Genomic DNA, 23191 nt, shown 5'->3' on the forward strand with positions numbered 1-23191 from the left:
CGCTTATCCTCATGAGGATAGTTCTGGACGGGGTGCTGGAGCCTATCCCAGCTGTCTTCGGGCGAGAGGCGGGGTACACCCTGGACTGGTTGCCAGCCAATCACAGGGCACATGCGTTCCTGGGAGGACTTTTGAACTGTGAAGACTACACTTTTCCAATACACCGATGCTGGCAACCTTTTCTGTGTGTATTTGTTAGAGACATGTAGACACCACGTTTGCACATACACAAACATCGCAGGGTCAGTTGTCCTAAGAAGCTCCTTTTGAACATGAATGAGAAAAGAGATGTCACAATTTGTCCTTCCTCTCCTGGTATCAATGTCTCCTATCGATCCGTGCTTGAGTCTATCGGTTCCTATTACGTGCCCTCAGTAACTTATCTCAATTGTTGTGGCTGTGACGGCTTCTGTGTGCGCCTTTCCCAGGTCATTCTTTATGGAAAAGGAGCAATAGGGATGTCTGGCGAGTCTTAATAAAGACGTATCCCCCTTCTCTCTGAGCAAATCAATAGTGACAGTATGTTTGCATAGATTAGAAGATTCTCCCGCTGTATGATTTGTCATCAAACACATCATAAGAATAAGGAAGATAGGCATTTGGGCAGAGGATGGCTCTTTGGGCCAGACTGATTTGATTGTGTTTGCATTTCATCTGCCTGCATTGATGGAAATGATTTTGATCCCGCGGCGGTATTGTCACCTCTGCAGAAAAACCTCTCAGGTGGAAAAATACATGCATTTCGTATATTCCTATTTCAATAAACCTCAGCTTTATAACGACATGGAGAGATGACGTGTTCTTTGTTGATTGAACCGGTTGTCAACAAGGCTGCGAGGACGCAAACAGAAAATGATGAAAAAAATCATAACGTGCCGCAGATTTGCCTTGCGCTTTATGAAAGTAGATCTTTTTCTTATACACAGTGTTAATAAAAACGCCTCGTGATATTCCATTTTTTAATAAGTGGCCCCGTTACTTTGAACCTCGGTCTCAATGTCCTATAACCCGAAGGTTTTTATCAGCGGCGGCGCCGAGCCGCTATCTATCCTTTCAAGTCGAAATACCACGCATGACGTGGTCAGTAAATCTTTTAAATCCATCCATCACTTTCTCATTAGAACTAATAATGTGTTACGGCACCGAGGGGCTAACCTCTGTGTCGGCAAGGGAGCGAGGATTCATTTTGTATAAAATATGTCTTTTCTGATTGACCTGATCCCAGAATTGTAATGTGATGACATATTTAATTTCTGATCTAAAGGGAAGATAATCTAGGCTTAGCCGAAATGATCTCTGACCTTTATTTTTAATACCTCGGCAGTTAATACGTTGTTAGCCACACCTCCCACCCACTTTTCCCTCTGTTCCGTTTCTCTTTCTCACACCCATATGGATATGCATATTAAATTCTTCAGTCGATCCCTTTCCTCCATGTTTCTGCTGTAGCCTTCTGGTGATTTCAGGTAGGAAGCATCCTAACGACTGCGGAGCCACACAACAGTGATTAAACATGATCTTTAATGGGAGGTTGAGGAGCAGCCGTGCCGCAATTTAACCAAAATCTGATAATGAACAGGAGGAAATAAGAATCATGGGGGAACAGAGAGGACAATATAGTCCTAAATGAACAAAATGGCCCTTTTACCACCTGCTAAGCATCAATCAGCAGCAGAGGGGACTAATTGATAATGCATTATTCGTAGCTGCCCCCCATAATGGGACTTGTATTTCATCCTGTCCTTGACTGCGGATCAGAGCAGGAAGGATTTGGCGGTGAAACCTGCAAAGCAGATGGCAAGGTGAATTGTTCCCGTGAAACATCTGCCAACACGTTCTATTAGGCTTCTCAGACAGGTCAGCTGTCAGTGTGTGTGTGTGTGTGTGTGTGTGTGTGTGTGCACGTTCAAGGATGGGGTTAAGGATTTGCTTTGAGAGAGTGACGGAACGGAACGTTAATTGTGACGAATCTCGGTGTTGATCTTTCTGCAGGTACCAGCTGGGACAGGACTCCACACAGAGATGGCCGAGGGTGGGGAAAGACAAAAAAAAACTTACCACTTCCACACAAAATGGAGAACTCATTCATTCATTCATTTTCTCCCGCTTATCCTCATGAGGATAGTGCTGGAGGGGGTGCTGGAGCCTATCCCAGCTGTCTTCCGGCAAGAGGCGGGGTACACCCTGGACTGGTCGCCGCCAGCCAATCACAGGGCACATATAGACAAACAACCATTCACACTCACATTCATACCTATGGACAATTTGGAGTCACTAATTAACCTAGCATGTTAATGCTAACCCTAACCCGAGGGGGGAATCAAACCTGGGTGTCCTCGCCGTCTGTCCTGCGCGCTAACCACTCGAACACCGCGCAGCCGAAAAATAAGAAAAATACTGAAACATGCAATTTTGTTATGTTAAAGAGCCAAAACAATGAGCAATAGTCAACTAGTCAACACCCTGGACTGGTGGCCAGCCAATCACAGGGCACATATAGACAAACAACCATTCACACTCACATTCATACCTATGGATAATTTGGAGTCACTAATTAACCTAGCATGTTTTTGGAATGTGTGAGGAAACCGAAGAAAACATGCAAACTCCACACAGAGATGGCCGAGTGTGGAATTGAACTCGGGTCTCCTAGCTGCGTGGCCATCGTGCTAACCACTTCAACACCGTGCAACCCAATATAGTACATAAAGACATAAATAAGACTCATGTTTATGTATGTTCCCAATAAGTGTTCGCTCGAGGACCTGTTTCACAGGAAGTGATGTCAGGGTTTCAGAGTTGAGTTTCAGCTCTCAGCCAGCAGTGTTTTGATGAGGTATTATATTATAAAAGTATAATATTGCGCCTGCTATGTGTGTATATAATCTGTATATTTTTGGACTATAAAGGGCTGTATTCAACCAGGAAACAGCATGATTTATTAATATTTTTGAAAAAAAACGAGACGCACTTGAGTGAAACTGGGAAATTAGAACCACAACATAGTGAGGGACGACAGTGTTTCATTTAAAAGTGATAAATAAAAGTAAGGGCTTGTTGTTTTTATACAAATTGTTAATCACATGCATAGTATTCAAGATTCAACAATATTTAATCTTTATTGATGTATTTTTATTTGTCCCGCACATCCCTTTTTGAAGTCACTCTCTGCACGCGCGCATAATGAATGGAACATTAGTTGCAATTAGTGGAACAAAGACAAAGTGTGATAATTACGCTTCACCAAACAACACAGGCGTTTCGATCTCCCACGCGTGGAGCCTTTGTCCTCCTACCAAAACATATCTGGTGTCATCCTAAGCCTTTGCTTTTTATCAGACAATTTTGACATTTTCCAAAAAACTGAACCCTTACAGAAGAGATGCTATTTGTGTCGTTATTTTGACGTAATTGTATTGTTCTCTTTAACTTTTTTTGCTTTTTTTGCACGGCGGTCGAGTGGTTATTGCGCAGGCCTCACAGCTAGGAGACCGGAGTTCAATTCCAACCCTCGGCCCTCTCTGTCTCTGCCCTTGGCAACCCTCGTGAGGAAAAAGCGGTAGAAAATTAATGAATGAATGAGCCGATTCTGCGCGGTGGACGAGTGGTTATCGTGCAGGCCTCACAGCTAGGAGACCCAAGTTCAATTCCACCCTCGGGGCATCTCTGTGTGGAGTTTGCATGTTCTCCCCGTGCATGTGTGGGTTTTCTCCGGGTACTCCGGTTTCCTCCCACATTCCAAAAACATGCTAGGTTAATTAGCGACTCCAAATTGTCCATAGGTATGAATGTGAGTGTGAATGGTTGTTTGTCTATATGTGCCCTGTGATTGGCTGGCCACCAGTCCAGGGTGTTGACTAGTTGACTATTGCTCATTGTTTTGGCTCTTTAACGTATCAAAATTGCATGTTTCAGTATTTTTCTTATTTTTCGGCTGCACGGTCGTCGAGTGGTTAGCGCGCAGGACAGACAGCGAGGACACCCAGGTTTGATTCCCCCCTCGGGCATCTCTGTGTGGAATTTGCATGTTCTCCGGGTACTCCGGTTTTCTTCCCACATTCCAAAAACATGCTAGGTTAATTAGCGACTCCAAATTGTCCATAGGTATGAATGTGAGTGTGAATGGTTGTTTGTCTATATGTGCCCTGTGATTGGCTGGCCACCAGTCCTGGGTGTACCCCGCCTCTCGCTGGAAGACAGCTGGGATAAGCTCCAGCATCCCTGCGACCTTTGTGAGGAAATGATAGAAAATGAATGAATGAATGAGTTCTCCTCTTATTTTGTGTGGAAGTGGTAACTTTTGTGTAATCAATGAATACACCTTTTTGACGATTGGCAGAAATAAATACAGTGGAGCGTGGTGAGGTGTTGGAGTGGGGCATGAAAGACACAGTCGACTATATGAAGGCGACAGGTTTGCACGGGTTTGATGCCAGCTGTGCAAACCAATACAGTAATACTGCAGCTTCTCAATAGTATTATTAGTAATAGGGAACCAATTCCTTATAGTAAAAAAGAAACACCATTTATAAACTCTTATTTCCTGACGTCAGCAAGCGAGTCCGTGAAGCTTTAGTGCAGAGCGGCTTTATAGACCTTGGTGGAAGTCATTTTCCTCAGGTCTGTGTAACCGTAAACTCTGTGTGGAAGAAAAAGCGTTTTGTGTGCAACCCATGTATTATCCATTCCACCCGGACTGCACCAATGCTGAGAAAATAGGGACCAAAGTTGACAAAGTGAACGTTTTTCACGTCGCATATCTGAATGAAGACTGAAAGAACTGATTATGATTGCAGGCAATTAAGTTAGAGTCCTTTTTTTTTTTTTTTTTTTACATGTCCACCCCATTGCACCGTCGTTTCCACGTGGCACCCGAATGAAAGATGTGACTGTTCGCCTGACAGCGGTGCACCGAGCGGGGGTTTGTGGTGTCAATCAGCACCTGCTCTGCTCAAATTGGTTTAGTAATAGTAAAGCTGGGGGTGTGGTGAGGCAGCTGACAGCTAAATAGTCCGTGGAGATTTTTGATCGGCACAGGAAGTGAGTTGGCTGACAGTTAATGCTTTGTGTTGTTTGGCCCCCGAGGAGACTCTTTTTTTTACAGCATTTGTATTTTACACACTCCTGGAACAAACATCGGCTCCTTTTCAACTGGAAGCTGCAGGGTGTCCCGGGTATGGGACAGTCGTGCACGGGCGAAGGAAGAAAGCTCCAGTGTCCTCATGGAATGCTCTGTGAGACACAGACAGTTTGCTTTTGAAGTGTGCATAAGGCTTTTAGATGCGTCTAAACCTGTAAAATCTACTGTATTTTTATTTAAAATAGCTAAAGGTAGCTGGTGCTTGCAGACTGCTGGGTTAGAAATCGAGTAGAAATGTGCTCAGGGATTAAAATCCCAAATTTAAGCAAATAGCGGCTAATTTATGGTGTCTTTTTTTTTTTTTTTTTTTTTTTTTTTTTAGAGAATGAACAAACACAAAGAAAAAACATCCCATGTTTTTTTCCAGAAGTCTTTTCATCAGAGTGGATGTTCAATGAGGCATGTTGACAGCGAAAGGAACAGCAGTACTGCTCTGGGACCCATCACAAAGCAATCCTGAGGATTTTGCACCATCTGCATCAATAATGAATCACTTCACATCGTCTTAGACAACTGATTTGTTTTTATAAATGATTTTCTCGTTGCAAAAGCCTCAATTAGCCGTCTTTAGGGCACCGACATAAGCCGAGTTACACTTGTTATAGCATTCGGTCCCCGAAGTGGTACCCGATTTTGCGTGCCACTGAGTCTAAACTGGTCATAAACTGTTAGAAAGCCCATAATTTACATTCCATTGTATGTTCGGCTTAGAGTGTTGTTTGTCCTACGGTGTTCAGCGGTCAGTAAACGCACCACAGCGCCGGACGTTTTTTTCGGTTGAACAATATATAGATATCTGAGCCTTATTGCGCCTTATACATCATATCACCAAGTTGATGCTGTGCGTGAATGCATAAAAGTGAGTTTTTTGGCTTATTTTGGGAGCTGTGGAGTAGTTTGGGCACCCTTTTCACAAAGTTAGGCTCCCTTTTCATCGATGCTAATATCAGTATTTAAGCTAACTATGACTAGCTTATATAGTAGTGAGTGTCATGTTTGCTTGGTTTCTTTGTTGAATTTCTGTGTGTAGCGTGTTTTTAGCTCATCATTATACTTGTGTAATATGAGTTACATTACGTTACCTATCATCTCCAAATTGTCCATAGGTATGAATGTGAGTGTGAATGGTTGTTTGTCTATATGTGCCCTGTGATTGGCTAGCCACCAGTCCAGGGTGTTGACTAGTTGCTCATTGTTTTGGCTCTTTAAAGTAACAAAATTGCATGTTTCAGTATTTTTTCTTATTTTTCGGCTGCACGGTGGAGGAGTGGTTAGCGCGCAGGACAGACAGCGAGGACACCCAGGTTTGATTCCCCCCTCGGGCATCTCTGTGTGGAATTTGCATGTTCTCCGGGTACTCCGGTTTCCTCCCACATTCCAAAAACATGCTCGGTTAATTGGCGACTCCAAATTGTCCATAGGTATGAATGTGAGTGTGAATGGTTGTTTGTCTATTTGTGCCCTGTGATTGGCTGGCCACCAGTCCAGCGTGTTGACTCATTGTTTTGGCTCTTTAACGTAACAAAATTGCATATTTCAGTATTTTTCTTATTTTTTGGCTGCACGGTGTTCGAGTGGTTAGCGTGCAGGACAGACAGCGAGGACACCCAGGTTTGATTCCCCCCCTCAGGCATCTCTGTGTGGAATTTGCATGTTCTCCAGGTACTCCGGTTTCCTCCCACATTCCAAAAACATGCTAGGTTAATTAGCGACTCCAAATTGTCCATAAGTATGAATGTGAGTGTGAATGGTTGTTTGTCTATTTGTGCCCTGTGATTGGCTGGCCACCAGTCCAGCGTGTTGACTATTGCTCATTGTTTTGGCTCTTTAGCGTAACAAAATTGCATGTTTCAGTATTTTTCTTATTTTTCGGCTGCACGGTGGAAGAGTGGTTAGCGCGCAGGACAGACAGCGAGGACACCCAGGTTTGATTCCCCCCTCGGGCATCTCTGTGTGGAATTTGCATGTTCTCCGGGTACTCCGATTTCCTCCCACATTCCAAAAACATGCTAGGTTAATTAGCGACTCCAAATTGTCCATAGGTATGAATGTGAGTGTGAATGGTTGTTTGTCTATTTGTGCCCTGTGATTGGCTGGCCACCAGTCCAGGGTGTTGACTAGTTGACTATTGCTCATTGTTTTGGCTCTTTAACGTAACAAAATTGCATATTTCAGTATTTTTCTTATTTTTCGGCTGCACGGTGGTCAAGTGGTTAGCACGCAGGACAGACAGCGAGGACACCCAGGTTTGATCCCCCCCTCGGGCATCTCTGTGTGGAATTTGCATGTTCTCCGGGTACTCCCGTTTCCTGCCACATTCCAAAAACATGCTAAGTTAATCGGCGACTCCAAATTGTCCATAGGTATGAATGTGAGTGTGAATGGTTGTTTGTCTATTTGTGCCCTGTGATTGGCTGGCCACCAGTCCAGGGTGTACCCCGCCTCTCGCCCGAAGACAGCTGGAACATAATAATGCCACAACTGCTTCACGGATGCGTGTAGCGGTGCTGACAATGCACGTAGTATATTGTAAACATGATTTATATGTAAAACCAGTAAGAGTACACACCAACAATAATAATACAAGTGGGAGACTAGTATGGAAGTACTGGTTGGACATTTTCATGGTCACCTGAAGTTCAAGGGAACTTTTTTTTTTCCAACTGCTGACCACATTAAAGGGTTCCACTTTCCTCTTTCACCGTCTTTCCTCAAGTTTCAGCATCCGTTTATTTATAAAAATACACAGCTCTCTTGTCTTGCATCGACTCGATAAATAATTTACACAGTTGCATTTGAACAAAGAAATTAATATTTAAAGACTCAATGCGTGTTCGGTCTACAGCACTTCATCCCTTTGTGTCATTATAGTTGATTCAGACGAGAAGCATGTCGACTCAGCCTTCATGTGAACACAAGGGCATTAGGTGCTAAAAATGGACCCTGTATTTTTTTTTTTGTTTTGTTTTGTTTTGTTTTTATGTGTACTGTACACTTCTCTCTCATTCTTGCATGCTCAGACCCATGGAACTTTTAGATTCCCATCATGACATTAAATGTGTAAATTCATATTGCAAATATATACAATGAACCTCCTGTCATAGCATGCATACTGTTTTCAAATAATGATTTTCCAGCTGTTAAAGCTGGTATAAACAAGGCAATATGTTTAAGCTTCAGTCCCTTTTCTATGAAATATTTATTCATCATTTTTCAATAATCACAATATCATTGATAGTCATCTTTGGTACCCACTATTTTTTTTTTTTAATATAAAGAAAGTGCGTGCATCTCATTTGACTTTTTATGAATTTTTCTCAACTGCCACCAGGTGTTTACATAGTTCTTCTCCCGTTGAATGTGGAAGTGGTACATTTTTTACTTCTTCCTACTCCTACTTCCTATTCCTAAAGTTAAAAATACGTAGATAAATAGTGGGCTAACAAGTTAGTCGGTAGTTTTTTATGCTTAAAGCATCTATATATAATATATATATAGACCTCACAGTTAGGAGACCAGGGTTCAATTCCACCCTCGGCCATCTCTGTGTGGAGTTTGCATGTTCTCCCCGTGCATGCGTGGGTTTTACTCCGGGTACTCCGGTTTCCTCCCACATTCCAAAAACATGCTAGGTTAATTAGCGACTCCAAATTGTCCATAGGTATGAATGTGAGTGTGAATGGTTGTTTGTCTATATGTGCCCTGGGATTGGCTGGCCACCAGTCCAGGGTGTACCCCGCCTCTCGACCGAAGACAGCTGGGATAGGCTCCAGCATATATATATATATATATATATATATTTTTTTTTTTTTTTTGAAAGTCCAAAAAAGTGTGTTTATGCTCTACCTACGAAAATATTCCATTAAAAAATATTAATCCAAATTTGTGGAAATTCACTTATCGCGGTCGAGTGTTGCAACACACCTGATTTTAAATCATAAGCGTTAATATGAGTCACTGTTAACAGTGACATTCCATTTTTAACAACATAAAGCATATTTCTTGTGTAAATATTCTTGTATTCCACTTCTTCAATTGTGTTTTGTGGTCGGGCCTTGTGTTCTTCACCTGACTTGATTGTATTCCGGAAAAAAAACATCCACCTTTGAACAAAACCACGCTGTTGAAGGCCCAGGAGAGCCCAAGCAACAGTAAGCGGAAACGCACGGTGGGGTGATGGTGGGGGCGGGGGGGGGCCCTAATGCAATTTGTATGGCGCAGAGCACTCTACAGCCAGATGGGAGCTGGTTTGACTTACCTCACGCGGTCTTCCTTATTTACTTCAGAGCCCAACCGACCCAACCGATGTCAGACAAGGGGGGAGAAAAACATATGAGACAGAGCAAATGATCACGGCTTTCATGTGGCTAGCGTTCTATAAGATCTCGTACTTGGACAAATGAAATGGAAGCAGAGGTAAAGTGCTCAAGGCCTTCACCTCAAACGTGCGCTTATTTGAGGTAGGACAAGGTGTGTTTGGGAGATAAAGGAGCAGGTCCGAGTCCGGTGCAGAGCGTTTGGTTGGTGCCAATCATCAGAGTTGGGGTATTTGATAAGAATAATTACAACGAGGACACTGTGGTAAATGACAGTACTAGCTTTTGTGAGTGTGTGTGTGTGGGGGGGGGGGGGTCAGTGGGCGTGTGCCACTCATGATAGGTTAAATAAACTAATTACAACGGCACTGCGTAAATAGAAAAATCCATCGCTTTGAACTAATGCCCATTTGATGTAATTGGTGACCAGCAACCATGTATAAATGTGAATTCAATGTCCAAGAAGCACTAATGGGGCCAAGCCTTTTTGAGTCGTCATGGAAACCTGATGTCTCTCACGAGCTCAATGGTCTCCCTGATTGTCAATTGATGCCAAACATCCACAGAAGCAGTTCTATCGGACATAACATTTTACACATTGAAAACTCAAAGCTTTTACATAAGAATCTTGGCTACCGACCAAAACTGCGAATAGAAAATATGTTCTCAGTATTTTTTTTTTAACTTCAACTATATGCAGATGGTGATATATGTACCAATAATTTCCATGCCTAATTGCTTTTGCTGCATGGTGTAAATATAGTCAATGCAGAGGAAGCATATGGAATTGATTTCCATGTTGAAAACTTTACTGTATATAACTGCTTATTTTTTTTAACCTGAATGATGATTTGGAGTGCATGAGAAAGTATCATCATTTAGGTATCATCATTTATTAATGAGTATATAGCAGAACACACCAATAGAATCACTGTTTTAAAAGCGGTTAGGAGCTAACTTAGGAGCTCAACTTTACACTCCTACTCCCCAGTGTAGTAGACATAAGACAAAATAAGACATAAGATATAAAACATAATATAGTCACTTGTTTTTGTCTGTACAATACTCCCTGTCATGACTATTGTTTCATCAATGTAACATTACTGACACTTAGTGACCAGTGTACAATACTACACATCACATCATGTCTTTGAATGTGTCTTCTGAATGCCTTATATTTGTGTCATTTAGCCACTGTAGCTTGAAAATGCTTAATTTAGGAAATAAAAACATCAAATTTGCTTCAAGATGCATAATTTTTACTCATAGTTGGTCGTATTCAATCAGGAAAAAAGTGTAATCGAGTGAAGCCGCAGAATTTGAGTGTGTGTATGTTTGTGTACTGTATGCATATCTATACACACGCATATATATATATATATATTTTTTTAAGTGCTTTTTTAATTGTTTACTATTGTTATGAATATCAACATATGCACTTTTTCTCCACACATTAGACCAGGGGTGGGCAAACTTTTTGACTCGCGGACCGCATTGATATGACAAAATTTACGGGGGGGGGGCAGACTATATATTTTACACGTAACAGTCCACCTGGTATTATTGTATCTGTAAAATTGTCATGCAATCTGCTATTATTATTTATTATTTTATATTATATTTAAATATTTTAAAAATAATAAAATATTATAATAATTACAATAAAATTAAAATAATAATTATTATATTATTATTATGTAAAATATGCAAATATAACAATAATATTATATATAATTAATATAATAATTAGCATTAATATAATAATTATAGTAATCATAATAGTTCTAATAATAATTATAATAATCTAATAATAATTATTATTATTATTATTATTATGTGCTTGTGTCCCTTTTTTCAGGAGCACTTTGTAAACAACAGACCATGTCAAAAAACGAAATTGATAAAACCATCAAAAGGTTGGCTCAGGCCATGATGCCAGGTTGTATGTTGAGTTTAAATGAAATACTTTGGAAAGATTGGGCGGGCCGTATTCAAACACTTGGCGGGCCGGATGTGGCCCCCGGGCCGTAGTTTGCCCACCCCTGCATTAGACCTTTTTGTTCTATATGTTAGCCTTTTTACTGTCTTTTTCTTTTTTTTTATTTTATATCTACGATGTGTCACGGGCCAATTAAAAGCTCCAGATTGCAAATGGCCCCCTGGACCGCACTGTGGACAGAACAAAATGTTCTAAAAAAGAGTTGTTTGGGCGACCACGAACACCAACGGCAGGTAGATTAATTAGAACAAGTATGAAAAACATCTGGTACCTATGCAGTGTTGCTTCTAGGCCCCTAAATATAGAAACCTACCCATAATGTCTGCATTCTGTGACACGGAAAAGTCCCTCTGAGGATGTGGCCAGGAATTCGTTAGCGCTTTGCAAAGCTTCGAACACCTGTTCAACTTCCATTTGTGTGTCATTGTTTCCTGCATTGTTGTTAGATCCTGTGTATAGTGTTACTTTAACAAATACTGTAGGGAAGATGTCACTCTCCGGATGCTTATCTATTTCTTTCAGAACCTTTCACACTCTTACGTTTCTGTTAGGTTTTAAAGTTCCGCGTATGCAGGTTCCAGGACTTAAATCGGTTTTCTCTGGCTCTGCATGATTCCCTTTCATCAAGCCAATCTGAATCTCCTTGAAGTGGCATTGGACGGAGCCCAAACAGATTGATTGGACCACTACCTGCTCTCCTGTTTGTCAGCCATGAATAATCTGTAATGACATTCAGAGCATCGGCGGGGGCCTTGCCGCGTGCATTCATTGTGTAAAACGGACAGCTCAATCAAAAGAAGCTCTTGAAAAGCTGGTTATAACTGCAGGCAGAGCCTTGACCCAGAATGCCGGCCCAGTGACTTGAGCCCTAACCTCGCCGGCATCCTTGAATGCAAGCACAGGGTGCCTTTTTGCCACTTCTGTTGCCCTCCCCCTTTGCAGTTTAATAGAAGCCATGCTTCACTCAGAAGGCCACATCGTACTTTTTAAAAGGCGGGCGCTTTAAATGGCGTCACCTGCCATTCTCAGTGCCCCACCCATCATCACGCTGCTTTACATAGTAATTGAGGTTTGCAGACTTTATGGGGTGGCAGTGATGGCCTTGGTTGTGTGAAGTGGTGTTTACTTTGTGTTGTTTACATAATATTGCACTGGTCAGGTTATGTACGTGTAGAGATCCAGACATTTTGTTTGTTATTCAAACTTTGAACGTGCATCAAATTACAATTGAATGCATCACATAATCAGTTCACAGTTCCACATGTCCAAAAGGAGTAGGAAGAAGCAAAGCTTATTAAATCCTACCCCTCCATCTGGTACTTTTACAATCAGTAACTGTTACATTTGTTCACTTCCTGCTTTCCTAATATAGTTCAAGTTTAGTTTTTTTTTAATTTTCATTTTATTTTTTATTATTTTGCATATTTAAGCTAATGTTTTAAATTTTTTGTCTAAATTAAGCATTGTCAAGCATAAAATAAAAATGACAAATTGTTTGGTGAGCTGACTCGATCACCAGAACAACAGGCTTTTATTGCAGTTTTGATTTATTTCACAACAGGAACAAGATATATATATATATTATATATTAATAATACACAATATATTAATAATATAGTGTACCCTGCCTCTCGCCTAATGACAGCTGGGATAGGCTCCAGCACTCCCCGCGACCCTCGTGAGGAAAAAGCGGTAGAAAATTAATGAATGAATGAATGGATATTAATCATAACAACACTATTTTTGTGGCTACAACCCACAACAGGCTAAAACTTGACCTGAACCCTGACGTCACTTCCTGTCCACTACCCATTCGGCTCCCCTACTGCCATTCACTGCGACACACACAAGCACAAATTGTATTTATGTCTTAAATCTACAATATCGGGTAATATGAATGTAAATGAGACAATCCATCCATCTATTATCTATACTGCTTGTCCTCACTAGGGTCATGGTTATGCTGGAGCCTATCCCAGCTGAAGCGAGGTATACTGGACTGATGGCCACATATGGATAATTCACACTCTCATTCATACCTATGGACAAATTAGTCATATGGGTGTTATTTCATGTCTATAGGGCTGTAATAACAATAACAAAAACTTTTTCTTTTTTTCATAAAATTCCATCTTTATCTGGCTTACTGTAAGTATCATTAATCTTTTCTTTTCTTTATTGTGTACCCCTGGATTGAAACTATGAAAGAGGTTCAACCTGGCTGTGGTTATAGATTTATTTCATGTTCGAAAGGAAGTAATTGGTCTGGAGAGAGCTGTATTGTTGCAGTTTTGAAAAGAAGCAGTGGGCACCCGATGCCGGGATGACATGGGTGCCATCCGGTACAAAGACGAATCACAGTAGGAAATGAAACACTTACAACATGCTTTTGACACGTTGGCGAGGATGTAGCGGCCCTTAAAAGCCTCATCTGTGATGTCTCCTTTCAACCATTGTGAACCATCTTCTCTTGAAATGGGGCATCGGTCTGATGTAAAGTCACCCAACCCGTAATCCCCTTATATATCCTGATGAATCCTCGCCACACACAGCAAGCATGGCACCTAATTGAATTTCCTCGTGTTCACAATGAACACACGCCCAGGACCTGTAAGTTCCAGTCTGTGCCTTTGATAAGCAAATGACCCCCATGGAATTGAGGTCACAGCCTGCGAAAACAAGAGTGTGGCAAGGAAAACTAAAGTCCTGCACTCGGCCGCGTTCACAATAGACTCACCCGAGATTGGGCCCGGTGATGTTTTGTTGGGGTGTTGAGCCCCTCTTGGTTCAAGATGAGATTACCGACAGAGACACAAATATTCCTTGTCTTCTTGGTGCACAATTTGAAAGTCGTTTTTTTTTTTTGTCTCATAAATCCAGCTGCAGGGCGGCACGGTGGTCGAGTGGTTAGCGCGCAGACCTCACAGCTAGGAGACTAGGGTTCAATTCCACCCTCGGCTATCTCTGTGTGGAGTTTGCATGTTCTCCCCGTGCAAGCGTGGGTTTTCTGCGGGTATTCCGGTTTCCTCCCACATTCCAAAAATGTCCATATGTATGAATGTGAGTGTGAATGGTTGTTTGTCTATATGTGCCCTGTGATTGGCTGGCGACCAGTCCAGGCTTTACCCCACCTCTCGCCCGAAGACAGCTGTGATAGGCTCCGGCACCCCCCGTGACCCTCGTGAGGATAAGCGGTAGAAAATGAATGAATGAATGAGTTCTCCTCTTATTTTGTGTGGAAGTGGTAACTTTTTGGCTAGTTATTTTGTCTTTCCCCACCCTCGGCCATCTCTGTGTGGAGTTTGCATGTTCTCCCCGTGCATGCGTGGGTTTTCTCCGGGTACTCCGGTTTCCTCCCACATTCCATAAACATGCTAGGTTAATTAGCGACTCCAAATTGTCCATAGGTATGAATGTGAGTGTGAATGGTTGTTTGTCTATATGTGCCCTGTGATTGGCTGGCCACCAGTCCAGGGTGTACCCCGCCTCTCGCCCGAAGACACCTGGGATAGGCTCCAGCACCCCGTGACCCTTGTGAGGATAAGCGGTAGAAAATGAATGAATGAATGAGTTCTCCTCTTATTTTGTGTGGAAGTGGTAACTTTTTGGCTAGTTATTTTGTCTTTCCCCACCCTCGGCCATCTCTGTGTGGAGTTTGCATGCGTGGGTTTTCTCCGGGTACTCCGGTTTCCTCCCACATTCCAAAAACATGCTAGGTTAATTGGAGACTTCAAATTGTCCATAGGTATGAATGTGAGTGTGAATGGTTGTTTGTCTAGTATATGTGCCCTGTGATTGGCTGGCGACCAGTCCAGTCTTTACCCCGCCTCTCGCCCGAAGACAGCTGGTAGCGGTAGAAAATGAATGGATGAATGAGTTCTCCTCTTATTTTGTGTGGAAGTGGTAACTTTTTGGCTAGTTATTTTGTCTTTCCCCACCCTCGGCCATCTCTGTGTGGAGTTTGCATGTTCGCGACCCTGGTGAGGAAAAGCGGTAGAAAATGAATGATTTAATTTGTTGAAACTCTGGTTCTTAAGCCCGCTCAGATCTGCAGCCATGATGGATGTTTTTGAAAGCTCTTTTTAGACTACGTTCTGTATCTTAAAGTGCCCACTGATATATTTTCTGAGTGCTCTTCACATGGATCTATTGTTGCTTGGTTACTAAAACTATGGAACAGTCTGGATGATGCATTCAAAGGATGTACTTGAGTATTATGGTTTAATGTATATGAACATTGGGATACATCACATATTACAAATTCACAGTTCCACACATCCAAAAGGCGACTGTGACAACACCCCGGACCCGACACATGTGCCAGCATCGTTTCCACAGCAAGTTCTCAGAAGGATGGCTTTCTCCTTCGCCACTGACGGCCCCTTCCTGTTTTTGACTTTGATTGCTTGTTGAGAGGGAAGTGACATTGATGAATGTCCCAGTGTTCCAAACGTTGAACGAAAAGTTGAACCTCCAAATGAGAGGCGGTACGAGTCGAGAAGAGGGGCGACAGTGTGCACTGAGGTGATTTGTTGAATTTCTGCAAAAAATGACTTCCCTGCAAACGGGCTTCAATAGATCATATGTTGTATTTATATATACAGTAATCCCTATAGTAACGGGTAGAAGGGATAAGTAGATATACTGTATGTTGAGGACAGGAAGTGACGATTGGGGTTCAGAGTTGAGTTTGAGCTTAGCATGAGTTTAAAATACAACACTAGCCCATGTTATTGTTATTATGATTATGATTGTAATGCTATTATTATGTTAGAGATGTGGTGTATCTCGCCCGAAGACAGCTGGCATAGGCTCCAGCATACCCCAGTGACCCTCGTGACATAGAAAAGTGGCATAGAAAATGTATATTTTTGTCATTGGCACATAGAAAATCTGTTTAAGACCTTCAAAATTATTATTTAGTGTCGCTCTAGGCATTACATTTCCACTGAAATTAATTATATAGTGCACATAATGGAAAATAATACATAATATACATAATATTGTATATTATATAATAGTCATAATACATGTTAGCTTCGGGGCGGCACGGCGGACGAGTGGTTAGCGCGCAGACCTCACAGCTAGGAGACCAGGGTTCAATTCCACCCTCTGCCATCTTTGTGTGGAGTTTGCATGTTCTCCCCGTGCATGCATGGGCTTTCTCCGGTTTCCTCCCACATTCCAAAAACATGCTAGGTTAATTAGCGACTCCAAATTGTCCATAGGTATGAATGTGAGTGTGAATGGTTGTTTGCCTATATGTGCCCTGTGATTGGCTGGCCACCAGTCCAGGGTGTACCCCGCCTCTCGCCCGAAAACAGCTGGGATAGGCTCCAGCACCCCCCGTGACCCTCGTGAGGATAAGTGGTAGAAAATGAATGAGTTCTCCTCTTATTTTGTGTGGAAGTGGTCACTTTTTGGCTACTTATTTTGTCTTTCCCCAACCTCGGCCATCTCTATGTGGAGTTTGCATGTTCTCCCCGTGCATGCGTGGGTTTTCTCCGGGTACTCCGGTTTCCTCCCACATTCCAAAAAAAAAAACATGCTAGGTTAATTGGCCACTCCAAATTGCCAATTGGCTATCATAGTACATTATATACATAAGCGTAGTAAAATAGTACACCACTCATCACAATCTTGTTACAATCTTAAACTTCGTAATGTACGCGGTGCATTTCACAAGACAACTGTATACGGCTTGTCACTGGGGTTCTGTCGTCTACTTGCTTCTATTTTGGCTGATGATATAAAGTCAGGAGGAAGACCTTGCATGTAGTACTGAACGATGTGAAATAATGTACCAATTTCCAGTTAAACCACGCCCACCTGTAATAAAAGCCTATTGTTATGGCAATCAACTCTGCCGCTTTTATGCTTGGGTTTCTTTTCACATTTCTGCTTTTCAATGGATGTCCCTCCAGACACGATTCCATCTGTTTGTGCATATCGCATCCGGCTCGCGGTACTTACTTACACAAGCCGGGGGTCAAAGGTCATATCAGTATTTTGTTGTTGTTGTTGTTGTTTCTTTGACAATTCTCTAGCCTTTAAGTGTTTTCTTTCCAACTAATCAGTGTTTCTACACACGGACTCTGCTTGTTTCTCTGAGGTTGTAATTAAAAGCTCATTTATAAATGCGGCTCAAAGCGAGCGGGGGGGTGAATGGGGGGGGGTCTGTCACATTTTTAATCCTCACTTTACTTGAAGTGAACATTTCCACATTTGCAGCAAGTGTAAATTCTTGCATGTTCTGGAGGCAGTCGATTATACATAAAATATGCGATTATTGATACAATTGACTCATAAGTGTGTATTTCACTCGCCAAACACTCCGATTACGGGGCGGTACGCATTAATTGGAGAGAAATTGGACACAGTGACGCACGGCAGTGTTTCTTGAAGGTGTCAGACACAGCAAGCAGGTAATTATGGCGACGGGCAGAGATAAGGAAACAGAATGCAATTACCCTGGCAAGCAGAGCTTTTCAAATTGCTCCTCTTAGAATTTCTCACCTCAGGTTGCTATTGTTCATGCATTGCATCTCCATTCTGATCTTCTATTCCTTTCACCCGCTAGCTCAGACAAGGAGAAGTTTGCATTAATCAGATTCGTTCCTGGAGCATTTCTAGGCACTGGATATGGGTTGTTAGTGAACACCTAATATACTGTACGTCTTCTATAATATACGGCGTCTTCCCCCAAATGATATGCATATATAAACTGCTCCGAGAAGAGTCTGACTCAAAGCTATTGTAATTTTTAATGCTGCGCTGTATTTCATCTGTGCGGCTGCACCAAATGGATTTTTATTTTACGTTCAGGTTAGAGGGATGATAGGGGATATTTGGCCTTCATTGTTGCAATCATGTCTTTTTTTAGGGGTCAGGTAAAGTCTGACCTTTATGTGACTTTCTCCAACACCAAAAACTGGCCAGAACTCGGGGCAAAGTGGAGGAAAAGTTACTGTTATGTTATTGCACTGGTTATGTTATTCGATACTTGGAGGAATACAGGAAGGAATACAGGAGGAATTAATGTTAAGTGATTAAGAAATACTGGAAAAAAAAACTGATTACATTAGTCCAGGGTGGCACGGCGGACGAGTGGTTAGCACGCAGACTTCACAGCTAGGAGACCAGGGTTCAATTCCACCCTCGGCCATCTCTGTGTGGAGTTTGCATGTTCTCCCCGTTTCCCCGTTAGGTTAATTAACGACTCCAAATTGTCCATAGGTATGAATGTGAGTGTGAATGGTTGTTTGTCTATATGTGCCCTGTGATTGGCTGGCCACCAGTCCAGGGTGTACCCCGCCTCTCGCCCGAAAACAGCTGGGATAGTCTCCAGCACCCCCCGTGACCCTCGTGAGGATAAGTGGTAGAAAATGAATGAGTTCTCCTCTTATTTTGTGTGGAAGTGGTAACTTTTTGGCTACTTATTTTGTCTTTCCCCACCCTCGCCCATCTCTGTGTGGAGTTTGCATGTTCTCCCCGTGCATGCGTGGGTTTTCTCCGGGTACTCTGGTTTTCTCCCACATTCCAAAAACATGCTAGGTTAATTAGCGACTCCAAATTGTTCATAGGTATGAATGTGAGTGTGAATGGTTGTTTGTCTATATGTGCCCTGTGATTGGCTGGCCACCAGTCCAGGTTGTACCCCGCCTCTCGCCCGATGACAGCTGGGATAGGCTCCAGCACCCCCGTGACCCTCGTGAGGATAAGTGGTAGAAAATGAATGAGTTCTCCTCTTATTTTGTGTGGAAGTGGTAACTTTTTGGCTACTTATTTTCAGTATCAGTATTGGTATCGGTTGATATCAGTTGATATCGGTACCAGTTCTGAAGCGCTGGATGATATCAATGTATTTCATATTGGTAAGAAAGCAAATATCACATGTCAATTGTACAGGTAATGATTGTGAGTTGGACCCTTGAAGGGATTATTATTTCCTATTTATTCCAATAAATAATATAATATTCCGACTTCTTTTCAAATGTGAGAACAAGCGCCTTTCCTGGAATCGCACATAAAGACAAGGGGACTGTTATCTAACATACCGGTAGATGTGTTTGTCTTCCGTTTCATTTGACATTTTAAGGGGCAAAGCCCAATGTTGGCATAGTGCTGATTTAAGGCTAGCAAGGTTCCTTCTGCTCCATTTGTCGATTCCCAGCAGTGCCCACTTTGTTACTTTCGGTATTTGTTCAAACTTTTAGGGGTTCTCGCTCACCGGCTGAGCCACAAATTTTCCCTGCACGAGTGCGCACGGGGCTGACACACAGAGAATAAAAGCAGGAAACTTACTTAACTTGCACTCAATATTTTGAGGTGTTTTTGCCTTTGTTGCGAGTGAAGCACGTATAAGAACGTAGAAGTTGAATTCAGAGACACAGAAGTGACTCAAGGCTGGATTTACGGCAAATGTATCCAAATGTATTGTGAGCTCCCAGACACACCTATCTGTGTGTGTGTCGGGCTACTAATCAGTAGTCCCTCCTATTTCCTTTCCAGATAAAGATTGTCATACAAGGGCAAGGTAGAACATCAATTTGTTTGCAGAAAACAACAATTTTCCATGATATCTGTCGACGGTGCAAGTACTTTACATAATTGCCATATACTAGGTTTGATGGCCTGATAGGTGCCACTTAGACAAGCTTCCACCAACTTCTGTCTGGAGCTGGAAGCGATCACTGCAGACAGATCAAGTGTGTGTGTGTGTGTGTGTGTGCACAGTGCAGGAGAGTCACAAAGTGCTTTTATGCAAATAAAAATTGAAGAGCGACACTCCATTGAGACTTAAATATACAGCGGGCGTGTATGCTTCTGTGCCAGCTAGGCAGATGTGTCCTCTGTGGCTCCCTGGAAAGCTTTGTGTTCATATGAAAGGTTGAACACCTTTCTGGGAAAAAAAAAAAAAAAAAACCCAGAGAGGAAAGATCAGAAAGGAAATGAGGATATCTTTGTCAAAGTGGAAAGAAAGTAGGACATATACTAGTACTCTGCTCAAGACAACACAAATGAGCTGTAGATTACATCCTAAATAAATCAAATCAAATCAAATCAAACTTTATTTGTATCACACTTTTCCTGCAAAGACATGCAACACAAAGTGCTTTACAGAATTAAAACAATTACCACAATTAAAAGGAATAAACAAAGACACAAAAGAAAGCCCTCCATACTAGACCCCCCCCACACACACACAGTAGGGAGACATGGCATGGCACTGAGGAACAAGCAAACGCCACCTTTGGGGCCGTCCACACTGGGAGGATCTGCAGGCCGTGCCATCGGAGGACCAGCACCCGGGCCCCCCGACTCCGACAGACGGGTGGACCCCCACATTAAAGGGAGGAACCCCGAAGGGACCCAAGGATGGCACCCCCTCAGCAGACCCGACACAGCCCCCAGTGTGGAGGACCCCCCCTAGGAAATACTGGAGTTAAAAGCTGAAGAGTAAGAGCATAAAATAGGACTAACAAGATAAAAACATAACACTGGAGTTAAAAGCTGAAGACTAAGAGCAAAAAAATAGGACTAAAAAGATAAAAACAAAACACTGGAGTTAAAAGCTGAGGACTAAGAGCAATAAAATAGGACTAAAAAGATAAAAACAAAACACTGGAGTTAAAAGCTGAAGACTAAGAGCAAAAAAATAGGACAAAAAAGATAAAAACATAACACTGGAGTTAAAAGCTGAAGACTAAGAGCATAAAATAGGACTAAAAAGATAAAAAACATAACACTGCAGTTAAAAGCTGAAGACTAAGAGCAAAAAATAGGACTAAAAAGATAAAAAACATAACACTGCAGTTAAAAGCTGAAGACAAAGAGCATAAAATAGGACTAAAAGGATAAAAACAAAACACTGGAGTTAAAAGCTGAAAACTAAGAGCATAAAATAGGACTAAAAAGATAAAAAACATAACACTGCAGTTAAAAGCTGAAGACTAAGAGCAAAAAATAGGACTAAAAAGATAAAAAACATAACACTGCAGTTAAAAGCTGAAGACAAAGAGCATAAAATAGGACTAAAAGGATAAAAACAAAACACTAGAGTTAAAAGCTGAAGACTAAGAGCAAAAAAATAGGACAAAAAAGATAAAAACATAACACTGGAGTTAAAAGCTGAAGACTAAGAGCATAAAATAGGACTAAAAAGGTAAAAACATGACACTGGAGTTAAAAGCTGAAGACTAAGAGCATAAAATAGGACTAACAAGATAAAAACAAAACACTGGAGTTAAAAGCTGAAGACTAAGAGCAAAAAAATAGGACTGAAAAGATAAAAACAAAACACTGGAGTTAAAAGCTGAAGACTAAGAGCATAAAATAGGACTAAAAAGGTAAAAACATGACACTGGAGTTAAAAGCTGAAGACTAAGAGCATAAAATAGGACTAACAAGATAAAAACAAAACACTGGAGTTAAAAGCTGAAGACTAAGAGCAAAAAAATAGGACTAAAAAGATAAAAACATAACACTGGAGTTAAAAGCTGAAGACTGAGAGCAAAAAAATAGGACTAACAAGATAAAAACAAAACACTGGAGTTAAAAGCTGAAGACTAAGAGCAAAAAAATAGGACAAAAAAGATAAAAACATAACACTGGAGTTAAAAGCTGAAGACTAAGAGCATAAAATAGGACTAAAAAGATAAAAAACATAACACTGCAGTTAAAAGCTGAAGACTAAGAGCAAAAAATAGGACTAAAAAGATAAAAAACATAACACTGCAGTTAAAAGCTGAAGACAAAGAGCATAAAATAAGACTAAAAAGATAAAAACAAAACACTGGAGTTAAAAGCTGAAGACTAAGAGCAAAAAAAATAGGACTGAAAAGATAAAACATAACACTGGAGTTAAAAGCTGAAGACTAAGAGCATAAAATAGGACTAAAAAGATAAAAAACATAACACTGGAGTTAAAAGCTGAAGACTAAGAGCAAACAAATAGGACTAAAAAGATAAAAACAAAACACTGGAGTTGAAAGCTGAAGACTAAGAGCAAAAAAAATAGGACTAAAAAGATAAAAACAAAACACTGGAGTTAAAAGCTGAAGACTAAGAGCAAAAAAATAGGACAAAAAAGATAAAAACATAACACTGGAGTTAAAAGCTGAAGACTAAGAGCATAAAATAGGACTAAAAAGGTAAAAACATGACACTGGAGTTAAAAGCTGAAGACTAAGAGCATAAAATAGGACTAACAAGATAAAAACAAAACACTGGAGTTAAAAGCTGAAGACTAAGAGCATAAAATAGGACTAACAAGATAAAAACAAAACACTGGAGTTAAAAGCTGAAGACTAAGAGCAAAAAAATAGGACTGAAAAGATAAAAACAAAACACTGGAGTTAAAAGCTGAAGACTAAGAGCATAAAATAGGACTAAAAAGGTAAAAACATGACACTGGAGTTAAAAGCTGAAGACTAAGAGCATAAAATAGGACTAAAAAGATAAAAACATAAGAAAAGTTTAAAAATATGAGTTAAAAGCCTGATTAAAAAGGCGTGTCTTCTAAATAAAAGGTCAAAGGGAAACTAAAGGTGTCCCTTGAATCAGACAACTCCTTACGAAGCTATATTGTGTGAACTTTTGCAGAGCGGGTTCTTTCACTTCTTGTTTGGCTTCCCGAAGGCTTGTCTTTAAGCAATGGAGCTATTTTGTACTGCATCACAGAGATTTAATTACCTGGATTTAACTATAAAAGAGCAGCATAGGCTGGCTTGTTTA

The 23191-nt window shown here is 41.2% G+C and overlaps 1 protein-coding gene across 4 annotated transcripts in view; it reads left to right on the plus strand.

Moving 5' to 3' along the window:
* unc5a (unc-5 netrin receptor A) overlaps nt 1-23191 on the plus strand; it is a 226806-nt gene that overhangs the window by 120647 nt on the left and 82968 nt on the right. The window lies entirely within an intron of this gene.

Source organism: Doryrhamphus excisus, chromosome 23 (genome assembly GCF_030265055.1).
Source record: "Doryrhamphus excisus isolate RoL2022-K1 chromosome 23, RoL_Dexc_1.0, whole genome shotgun sequence".
NCBI lineage: Eukaryota > Metazoa > Chordata > Actinopteri > Syngnathiformes > Syngnathidae > Doryrhamphus > Doryrhamphus excisus.